The sequence below is a fragment of the Tachyglossus aculeatus genome, chromosome 1, assembly GCF_015852505.1.
Source record: "Tachyglossus aculeatus isolate mTacAcu1 chromosome 1, mTacAcu1.pri, whole genome shotgun sequence".
NCBI lineage: Eukaryota > Metazoa > Chordata > Mammalia > Monotremata > Tachyglossidae > Tachyglossus > Tachyglossus aculeatus.
Window position 1 is genome coordinate 123,178,855 of NC_052066.1, and position 8,889 is coordinate 123,187,743.

Below are 8,889 nucleotides of genomic sequence, written 5' to 3' on the forward strand. Positions count from 1 at the left end.
GCACGAAGGAAGCCATGGTTAACCACTTCCATATTTTTTACCAAGAAACTCTATGGATACACCACCTGATCAACTGCAGATGGGGGTGTGGCATTTTGGTTGAGACGCATCCATGGCGTCACTATGGGTTGAAGGTGACTTGACAGCATAAGACAAGATAAAACAGACTCCACTGGAAAGTACAAGGGCCACACAGAGTCTAAGAGAGGAGCTGTTGCCTGGAAATTCTGTCACTCTGGTGAACATGATTCCGCCAAATCCGAGAGTCTTTGCTGACTAGAGAAAAAATAAAACTCATCCCCAAGGCCTGAGTTAGAGCCTTATAACTCTGTCCACTTTATGTGCCGCTTCTGCAGCACTGACCTAATAAAACCCGGTTAGGATTTCCTGCATCTGTGATTTCAAACTAGCATTATGAGAGAATAGTGTTGCAGCTATGACCCTGGAACCATTGCCACCTGAAGAGATCTGATGCTTCTGCAGGGATTAGCCATGGGTTGAGGACCTGCGTCCCTAACCACAAGGGTTACAGCTGCTTCCATGTCAGTAATCTAATACACCAGACTACACTAGAAGGCATAGTCCTGTGACCTGGTCATGATAATGATGATGGTGACGGTATTTGTCAAGCACCATTCTAAGCGCTGGGGTAGATACAACCTAATCAGGTTGGCTACCGTCCCTGTCCCACATGGGGCTCACACTCTTAATCCCCATTTTACAGATGAGGTAACTGAGGCACAGAGAAGTGAAGTGACTTGCCCAAGTTCGCACAGCAGACAAGTGGCAGAGTCAGGATTAGAACCCAGGTCCTTCTGACTCCCAAGCCCATGCTCTACCCAGTAGGCCAAGCTGCTTCTCTTGAGGGACTACCTGTGCTGTGTTATGTTTGGAGTACCAGGGTAAGGTGTCCTACTGATCCTTCTAAAACCCAATACACTGCCCTTATTGGTGCTTCTGAGCGGTCGTGTCCATAGGGGTTCCCAGAATAATAATAATAATGTTGGTATTTGTTAAGCGCTTACTATGTGCAAAGCACTCTTCTAAGCGCTGGGGGGAACACAAGGAGATGAGGTTGTCCCATGTGGGACTCACAGTCTTAATCCCCATTTTACAGATGAGGGAACTGAGGCACAAAGAAGTGAAGTGACTTGACCAAGGTCACACAGCAGACATGTGGGGGAGGTGGGATTCGAACCCATGACCTCTGACTCCCAATCAGGGTCTGGGATTCTTGGGTGGAACTCAAGCCTAGTGACAGGAGGATCTCTTAATGGAGTGTGTCAGGTCCTACCTCATGAAACAAAGGTTAAAATCATAATGACATGTTTGATCTTGAATAATAATCGGACATGCTATTTTTCACCTGTTTGGATATCTTCATAACTTTTGTCACTTAAGACAGAGTTTGCATTTTATAATTCCAGGAAAGATTTTACATAGATCCTTTGGAAAAAAACTCTGCCCCTCACGAAACATTCACAAGTAAGCCAATATCTATTTAAAATTCCCAGATCAGTGACTTGTTAAAAATGTTGCTTCCTGACCATCAGTGTCCTTAATTTTGCCTTACATTCCCGGCAGTACCTTTAATGCTGAATCAATACAAATTTATCACTGAGAGAGCAGACTTGTCTTCATTTTCATTTACTTGGGTCATCACTGAGATGTTTTAGCCTTGGCACTCAATTTGCTGGGTGGAAGTACAGAACCTACTGAATCCATATGCTACAGGAATTTTCAATTCCAAGCATCAGTCAATTAATCAGTCATATTTATTGAGCACTTACTGTGTACAGAGTACTGTACAAATCACTTAAGAGAGTACAATTCAACAGAGTTGGTAGACTGCAAGCTTGTTGTGGGCAAGGAATATGTCTGTTATATTGTTGTGTTGTACTCTCCCAATCAATCAATCAATCGTATTTATTGAGAGCTTACTGTGTGCAGAGCACTGTACTAAGCGCTTAGTGCTCCCAAGCACTAAGTATACTGCTCTGCACACAGAAAAAGCTCAACAAATATGACTGATTGATGGATTGATTGATAGACACATTCCCTGCCTACAGTGAGCTTGCAGTCTAGAGGGAAAGACAGACATTAATATAAATAAATACATTTTGGATCTGTACATAAGTAGTCTGTGGCTGAGAGAAGGCTGACTAAAGAGTGCAAATCAAAATATTGCAGCTAGTTGTATATGGCATATTTAAACAAAGTGATAACCCTTAGACATTTTTAGAAATAGTAACAACTGTATGGTCAAGCATATCGTGGCTTAGTGGAAAGAGCCTGGGCTTTGGAGTCAGAGGTCATGGGTTCTAATCGTGGCTCCGCCACTTGTCAAATGTGTGTCTTTGGACAAGTTACTTAGCTTTTCTGTGCCTCAGTTACCTCATCTGTAAAATGGGGATTAAGACTGTGAGCCCCAAATGGGACAACATGATGACCTTGTATCTACCCCAGTGCTTAGAACTGCTTCGCACATAGTAAGCACTTAACAAATACCATAATTATTGGCTTCGAGGCTCTCCGTCACCTCACCCCCTCCTACCTCACCTCCCTTCTCTCCTCTACAGCCCAGCCCGCACCCTCTGCTCCTCTGCCGCTAACCTCCTCACTGTTTCTCGTTCTCGCCTGTCCCACCATCAACTCCTGGCCCACATCCTTCCCCTGGCCTGGCATGCCCTCCCACCGCACATCTGCCAAGCTAGCTCTCTGCCTCCCTTCAAAGCCCTACTGAGAGCTCACCTCCTCCAGGAGGCCTTCCCGGACTGAGCCCCCTTTTTCCTCTCCTCCCTCCCCACCTCCTTCCTTTCCCCATAGCACTTGTATATTTGTACCGATTTATTACTCTATTTATTTTACTTGTACATATTTACTATTCTATTTATTTTGTTAATGATGTGCATGTAGCCTTAATTCTATTTGTTCTGACAATTTTGACACCTGTCTACATGTTTTGTTTTGTTGTCTGTCTCCCCCTTCTAGACTGTGAGCCCGTTGTTGGGTAGGGACCATCTCTATATGTTGCCGACTTGTACTTCCCCAGTGCTTAGTACAGTGCTCTGCACACAGTAAGCGCTCAATAAATATGATTGAATGAATTATTATTGTCATTAAAGTCAAACACCAATTATTCCCTTTCAAAATGCTAGGAGAGCTGACACTTAATCAGCACTGTTCTCCTTTTCCTCCCCTGGGGATATGGAGGAAGAAAGCTGCTTCACAAGCACATAAGGTAACCACTGATTCATTCATTCATTCATTCAATCGTACTTATTGAGCACTTACTATGTGCAGAGCACTGTACTAAGCACTTGGGAAAGTATGTTACAGCAATAAAGAGTGACAATCCCTTCCCAAAACGAGCTCACAGTCTAGCGGAGGGGAGCAAGACATCAATACAAGTAAACAGACGTCCATATAAATAAATAAAATCTATCTTCTGACCCCAATGAATGGGGACTGGAATGTTATGTTGAAGTGCTATCCATGTGCTCTTCTCCCTCCCAGTCTGCAGCATGCCTTGGGACACACCAGAAACCAACACCCGAAGCCCAGCTTTCCTGTAGCCCAGCACTCTGTAATCAATCAATCAATCTACCAAAGATATTTTTTTTATTATCATGGTATGGTTAAGTGTTGATCATGTCTTCTGTGTGACACTGGACGTCACTTCAGTTCTCTGTGCCTCAGTTACTTCATCTGTAAAATGGTGATTAAGATTGTGAGACCTATGTGGGAAAGGGACGGTGTCCAACCTGATTATCTTGTATCTACCCCAGTGCTTAGTAGAGTGTCTGGCATATAGTAAGCATTTAAGAAATGCCACAATTATTATTATTATTAGCAGAGAACTGTACTAAGTGCTTGAGAGAGTACAATGCAATAGAGTTGATAGATATGATCCCTGCCCACAACAAGCTTGCAGTCCAGAGTCGGAAAAGTGTAGTCTACTGTGGCTGTCTCAGGATTTTTTTATCTTTCTAGACAGTAGTCTTGTAGAAGACTAGGATACAGAGCGGCTCAATTCCCTCTGCTGCTAGGGAAGAGATGTCTACCAAATCTATTATACTGTACTCTCCCAAAGGCTCAATACAGTGCTCTGCACCCAGTAAGCACTCAATAAATATGATTGATTAGTTGGCATTTTATCGATTATTGTGTGCAGAGCACTACACTATGCACTTGGGAGAGTACAATACGACAGAGTTGAGGCCCATTTTTATTCTTAGAGTAATGCATTAGAACTGAAGTTCTGTCAACTTGAAGGTTAAAAATAATCATTATTAGCAAGCAAAAACTTAGGCTAGGAAAATCAATCCATGGTATTTATTTAGCACATACTGTGTGTAAAGCACTGTAGTAAGGAAAAGATAGGGATGGGGGCTTAGGAGGATGTTAAAGAAATTACCATTCTGTCACCTTCGAACAGCAGCACAGAGACTTCCGCTGTGATCTGAGGAACCAACATTACTGTGGAATTTGAGCCAATCTCCACAGTTTTCTTTCTCCCCTGAGCCTCACCACCAGGCTTGCATCAGGACATCTGCATCTCCAGAATGTTTTTGATTTTTTTTTAAGAAATACCCTCTTTCAACTCCAGCTAAACCGAGATGAATACTTACTTAGAACACAAAGGTTTTATCTCCACTATCTGTTGTTCCTTGAAATTCAACAAAGAGACCTAAGGGATTCGGGGAAAGCAAGAGCTTGCATGTGTAAATGTGTGTCATAATGAGCATTTTAAGAACAACAGGAGGTTGGTTTGGGGGAACTGGAAGGGAAGAAGCCCTTGGTGGCAAACAAGGGGCTAGGAAAAGGGCAGATGGCATAGTGGATAGATCAAGGGCCTGGGAATCAGAAGGTCATGGGTTAATCATCATCAATCGTATTTATTGAGCGCTAACTGTGTGCAGAGCACTGTACTAAGCACTTGGGAAGTACAAACTGGCAACATATAGAGACAGTCCCTACCCAACAGTGGGCTCACAGTCTCATTCATTCATTCATTCATTCAATCGTATTTATTGAGCACTTACTGAGTGCAGAGTACTGTACTAAATGCTTGGAAAGTACAATCTGGCAATAAATAAAGACAATCACTATTCAAAGGGCTCTCAGTCTAGAAGAGGGGAAACAGACAACAAAACAATTTTGAAGAGGGGAGTCTAGAAGTCTAGAAGAGGGGAGACAGACAACGAAACAAAACAATAGCATCAAAATAAATAAATAGAATTAAAGATATATACACATCATTAATAAAATAAATAGAAGCAGAAAATATGTACATATATACACAAGTGCCGTGGGGCGGGGAGGGGGGTAGAGCAGAGGGAGGGAGTAGGGGTGATGGGGACGGGAGGAGGAGCAGAGGAAAAGGGGGGCTCAGTCTGCTAAGGCCTCCTGGAAGTGAGCCCTCAGTAAGGCTTTGAAAGGAGGAAGTGAGCTGGTTTGGCGCATGTGAGGAGGAAGGACATTCCAGACTAGAGGTAGGACATGGGCCAGGGGTCGACAGCGGGACAGGCGAGAACGAGGCACAGTGAGGAGGTTAGCGGCAGAGGAGCGGAGGGTGCAGGCTGGGCTATAGAAGAAGAGAAGGGAGGTGAGGTAGGAGGGGGCAAGGTGATGGAGAGCTTCGAAGCCAACAGTGAGGAGTTTTTGCTTCATACTAAGTTGTTAAGCAACCAGTGGAGATTTTTGAGGATGGGAGTGACATGTCCAGAGTGTTTCTGTACAAAGATAATCCGGGCAGCAGAGTGAAATATAGACTGAAGTGGGGAGAGACAGGCGGTTGGGAGATCAGAAAGGATGCTGATGCAATAATCTAGTCAGGATATGGGTGATTTCACCTACAAGGTAGCCATTTGGATGGAGAGGAAAGGGTGGACCTTGGGTTCTAATCCCTGCTCTGCCATTTGTCTGCTGTGTGACCTTGGGCAAGTCACTTCACTTCTCTGGCCCTCCGTTACCTCATCTGTAAAATGGGGATTGGGATTGAGTCCCACATGAGACAGGGACTGTGCCCAACTTCATTTGCTTGTATCCACCCCAACATTTAGTATAGTGCCTAACAAATAGTAAACACTTAACAAATATAATCATCATGATCATTCATTCATTCACTCATTCAATCGTATTTATTGAGCCTTTAATGTGTGCAGAGCACTGTACTAAACACTTGGAAAGTACAATAAAACAATAAAGAGAGACAATCCCTGCCCACAGTGGGCATCATCAGATTGTAGGAGGGAGAAGAGATGAGGGAACTGAGGCACAAAGAAGTTAAGTGACTTGCAAAGTCAGACAGCAGACAAATAATAATAATAATAATGGCATTTGTTAAGTGCTTACTATGTGCAAAGCACTGTTCTAAGTGCTGGGGGGGATACACGGTGATCAAGCTGTCCCACGTGGGGCTCACAGTCTTCATCCCCATTTTACAGATGAGGTTACTGAGGTTCAGAGAAGTTAAGTGACTTGCCCAAGGTCACACAGGAGACATGTGGCAGAGCCAGGATTCGAACCCATGACCTCTGACTCCAAATCCTGGGCTCTTTCCATTGAGCCACACTGCTTCTCTGAGCTAGGATTAAAACTCAGATCCTTTGACTGACAGCCCATGATATTTTGCTGCTTGTTAATCATTTTATCTTGTTCATCATCTATGCAGGGTTTTGCTCACTGTTTTGGCACATAATAAACACTTAATAAATGCCGTCATTATTAATTACCACCAGCCAAATACTCCCAGCCCCACAGCACTTATGTACAGGTCTGTAATTTATTCATTTATTTATATTAATGTCTGTCTCCCCCTCTAGACTGTAAGTTTGTTGTGGGCAAGAATTGTGTCTGTTCATTGTTATATTGTGCTCACCCCAGTGCTTAGTACAGTGCTCTGCATACGGTAGGTGCTCAATAAACATGATTGACTGACTGAGGACAGCAGGGGACCTGTTCAGGAAGTGGGTGATAGTTAAAGCTAAGAAGATTTCAATGTTGGAGGTGGGACCCGAAGCAGGGTTCTAGGGAAGGCTGAGCCACAACAGTGTCCCCCAGATGGAGTTAAATGGATTGGTTCGGCTAACAGGGAATGTTCTGAGGAAACAGAGAAAGCATGGATGTAGGGGAGAGCGTGCATCTGTAAGAAACTTCATTTTTGCCTTGTTTAAATACGGGCCAAATAGATGCCACAACAGACGCCCAATTACCATCTTATATTTTGTAAAATTAGGTGAGCAAAAAAAAAAAATTAGAATTCAGTCATTTTTTTCATTTTGTTTCCAAAAATCATACTCAGCAATTGACAACCATAGTCAGGTCACCTGTTGGAGGGACTAGGCTCAGAGAAGAGGAGGTTGGCATTTTCTTTTTAAGTGGAATTTGTTATGCTCTTACCTATGTGTCGTACACTGTACTTAACCCAGGTAGATACAAGATAATTGGGTTGAACACGATCTCCATCCCACACATGGCTCGCAGTCAATCTCCACTTTACAGATGAGGTAACTGAGTCTTGGAGGACTTAAGTAATTTGCCCAAGGTCACACAACAGAAAAGAGGCAGAGTCAGGATCCGAACCCAGATCTTCTGACCCCCAGGACCATGCTCTTTCCACTAGGCCACGATGGAGGGATTGGGGATATAAAAATGTGTGCCAAGGAAGAGCACTGTATTTCCAGTAATAAGTTCTTAGCAAGACTTGTATGTCTCGAAACTGAATCAATTCCTTTTCTTCTTGCTCCCTCTTTCATTTTTCATTGTTTTTTCCTCTTTTTGAGGAAAGACCTACTGAGCCCACTGTTGGGTAGGGACTGTCTCTATATGTTGCCAACTTGTACTTCCCAAGCGCTTAGTACAGTGCTCTGCACACAGTAAGCGCTCAATAAATACGATTGATGATGATGATGATGATGAAGGCTCACCTTCTCCAAGAGGCCTTCCCAGACTAAGCCCACCTTTTTCTCAGCTCCCCCTCCCCTCCGCGTCACCCCAACTCACTCCTTTTGCTCTACTCCCTTCCCCACACCACAGCACTTGTGTATATATGCATATATCTATAATTCTATTTATATTGATGCGTGTTTACTTGTCTTGGTGTGTGTGTGTGTGTGTATATATACATATAAAAATATATATATTTCTATTTATTTATATTAATGTCTGTTTACTTGTTTTGAGGTCTTTCTCCCCCCTTCTAGACTGTAAACCCAGTGTGTGCAGGGATTGTCTCTCTTTATTGCTTAATTATACTTTCCAAGTGCTTAGTACAGTACCCCTGCACACAGTAAGTACTCATAAATGATTGAATGAATGAAGTACTTAGTACAGTGCTCTCTCTGCACACAGTAAACACTCAGTAAATACCATTAATGATGAGGAGATGATCAATGATATTTCATCAATCGTATTTATTGAGCGCTTACTGTGTGCAGAGCACTGTACTAAGAGCCTGGGAAACTCGAGAAGCAGCATGTTTCAGTGGAAAGAACATGGGCTTTGGAGTCAGTGGTCATGGGTTCAAATCCCTGCTCCGCCAATTGTCAGCTGTGTGACTTTGGGCAAGTCACTTAACTTCTCTGTGCCTCAGTTACCTCATCTGTAAAATGGGGATTAAGACTGTGAGCCCCATGTGGGACAAACCTGATCACCTTGTAACCTCCCCAGCACTTAGAACAGTGCTTTGCACATAGTAAGTGCTTAATAAATGCCATCATTACAGTACAATAGAGTTGGTAGACTCAATTCCTGCCCACAAGGAGCTTTCAATCTAACATCCACCCTGTAGCCTGGAACTCCACCCCACAGCCTGTATCAGACTACCACTCTCCCCTCTTTCAAAGCCTTACTAAAAGCTCATCTCTTCCAAAAGGCTTTCACTCA